Source organism: Meriones unguiculatus, chromosome 5, assembly GCF_030254825.1.
Source record: "Meriones unguiculatus strain TT.TT164.6M chromosome 5, Bangor_MerUng_6.1, whole genome shotgun sequence".
In the NCBI taxonomy this organism is placed as follows: Eukaryota; Metazoa; Chordata; class Mammalia; order Rodentia; family Muridae; genus Meriones; species Meriones unguiculatus.
Genome location: NC_083353.1, coordinates 47,340,834 through 47,343,779, shown reverse-complemented (window position 1 = coordinate 47,343,779; position 2,946 = coordinate 47,340,834). Strand labels below are relative to the sequence as shown.

The 2,946-nt window shown below is 43.3% G+C and overlaps 1 pseudogene; it reads right to left on the bottom strand.

Moving 5' to 3' along the window:
- Positions 1-1,386: 1,386 nt before the first annotated feature.
- On the bottom strand, positions 1,387-2,593 carry LOC132654021 (vomeronasal type-1 receptor 90-like; annotated as a pseudogene).
- Positions 2,594-2,946: the final 353 nt, after the last annotated feature.

Genomic DNA, 2,946 nt, shown 5'->3' with positions numbered 1-2,946 from the left:
AATTCAAGACAGTGTGGAGAAGAAGGGGCTTCCTTCTTGGACATGAGCTGAGTAGGAAGATCAGCTGAGCAGGAAGGTCTTTCTCTGCCTCTCTGAGCTAGCAAGCTTTCACCCCAGCATCTGGATCCTAAGTCTTTATAAGTAATAATTGAACGCTTGGGATTTTGTTTTTAGTAACAACAACATTTCACTGCATGTTTTTTAGTAGTCAAGGAAACATGGAAACTCGACAGGACAATTACTCTTAGACATAAACCTTGTGTACCCTCTAGTGCTTGCAAATGTCAGTGTATCCTGGCAACTACCACTGTGTTGATCCTGGCAATGGCATTATATCTGTTTCTGAAAAAGGTATGAAAAGTCTGATTGCTCTTCATAAAATTGTCACAGCCTCAACCTTGCTGCGATCCCTCCTACCAGCCTTCTTTAATTCCTTGAAGCCATATTAAGCAATCTTAATCTCATAAGTAATTAGGTCACATTTGTTGTTCTCTGCTGTGTTTTTCTGGTTAGTTGCCCTGCAAGCTTGTAGGAATTCTCCTATCTCTACTTCCATCTCAACATAGGAGCACTGAGTACAGACAGGTACTACCCTGTCTGGCTTTATGTGGCTTCTCTGCACTCAAGCTAAGGTCTTCATGCTTGCAAGGTAAATGAACCTAATCAATCTGAACCTTATCAGTCTGGCTGGGGTATGTGGTCATTGAGCTCTAGGGTCTTACTTGTCTCTGCCCCCTCAGTGATGGGGGATACAAAAACTCACACCCTGCATGGCTTTTACAGCTGTTGAAGATTCAAATTCAGTCTTTATGCTTGTGCAGAAAGCACTGTTACCTCACCTCTACCCAGCCAAGACCCCCTCTAACCCTCCAGCCTCTCATTGGGTTTCAGAAGATTACTGTATTTTCTTCTTGTTCTGAATTGTCATTGTACACCAATTAAGAATTCTCCACTGTGCCATTCCTCAACCCATGGCAAACACCATTGCATTTTCCTTTCTTGAAAAATTACAGTACAGTACTCTCAGTTCCACCCCTAGATGTACAGAAGCTTGTCATTCTGTGACTGACAGGTCACTGGAAGTATGTATTCCTCTGTGGTGGACCTACACCTACATGTGGCTTTCCTTCCTGTTCAAGCTGAGTAATAGTCCATGATATATAAAGGCCACATATGGTTGGTACATTCATCTGCTTACGGACAGAGAGTTATTTCCATCGTGGCTGTGGTTAAGTGCTGTTACTATAAACAAGCAAGCATCTGAGACTTTGAATCAATTATTTTTCCATAACTATGAAAGAACTGTTGATGAATGATATGCGATTTTGTGATAATGCATCCATATTTAATTAGGTAAAATACAAAGTGTTAAGGTGATTGGCTTATTAAAAAGTGCTATACAGTTTAGGTTATTGATAGGTGCACAGAGCACCCTAATCTGTGATGTGTAACAGGTGATCCCTGCTGACACCAAGTAGAAATGCACATGAAGACATTTGGCTCAAATATCTACAGGTGTTCTAACCCACATTTCAATGGAAGCAGTTTAACAAAGCAGGAGCATGAACACTGTAAGAGCATGAACACTAGGCTGGGATTCACCATCTGTCAGCGAGCATCTGTCAGTTGGCTCCTTAAGTGAACTCGTCCTTCAATTACTAGTTAAGCATTTGCTGTCCTCCCCAACAAGGATTGTAAGAAGACAACAATTCGTTTCTCAGTGCCAATGAACAGCAAGGGGCTGACAGTGGCGTAGCCACTGGAGACCATCATGTGGATACTGTGGTGGATTGGGTCACTGTCCTGCATCAGTCTGGAGGCAGATATGATGCAGTTCAAACAGTACATCAAGACGAAGAAGTTCATGAGCAGCAGGATGGTCCTGGTGGCCCTTTGCACTGGGGACACTTTTGCAGAAAGGCTGGTTCTGTGAAGGTGCTGAGCCTGTTTCTTGTGTCTGCACAAGAGAGCCACCATGTACCCGCTGGAAAGGGCCATGAGACCTAGAAAAGACACATCTCGAAATATCCTCAGTATGGAAAATAAGGATCTGCTGCTATAACCCATAGGTAAAATAATGCAAGATTCTGTGACAAATATGAGACCATGTGAGGTGACATTGTACTTAGCAACATAGGAGAAGGAGAAGTGAGCACCACAGGACATGTAGAAGGCCCAAAGCACAGGAAGGGGGCACAGGCTCTGTTGTGGGGATTTAGGTTTGAACTTTGCCAGACAGGAGCTTCTGGGGCTGAGGATGATGGCCTGAAGGATGCTCAGCAGGCAGGTGACACAAAGAGAGAGGCCCCTCAAAAGACTGTACAAGTGGATCAGGGAGTTACACTTGATGTCATTCCACATCTTCTGAGATGCAAGAATGTCAGCAGCTGCGAATCCAATGACTGTTAGCATCCCAAGGTGGATGAGGCCCAAGAGACTTATGAGTGGGTCAATGATCTGGAGCCTGCGTTCAAGAAGGAACTCAAAAAGGTAGAAGAGGAAGAGGATAATGTTGAAGGAGATCCCAATGCCTAACTCAGAGAAAAATGTATAATGTGTCAACAACTCCATAAAGGGTCTTGATTCTTCTCATTGTAAGAGACAAGGAACTAGAGTAAACATCTGAGAAGAAAGGCAAGAGAAATTATTCACCACAAACAGTAACAGCAACATTGGTACCAAACACTATTGCCTTTAGGAATATTGGTGGGCCCAGCCCAATACACCCCTCAGTACTCAAGTTTTCCTGAGGTCCAAACCTTCTCGTTGTCAGTCATGCCTGGATTGTGTACCTATAGGTTGGCTCCCTTGCTGCTTCAAGTTTCCTGTGCTATAAATGATCATGTCATATAGAAATGATTTCTTACCACTGCCTCATTTTGAGGTTTTCAGGGGCATTGCCTAGTTTTTGTTTTGTCATCTTGTCAAGTATAGGAAAAGTTTCAA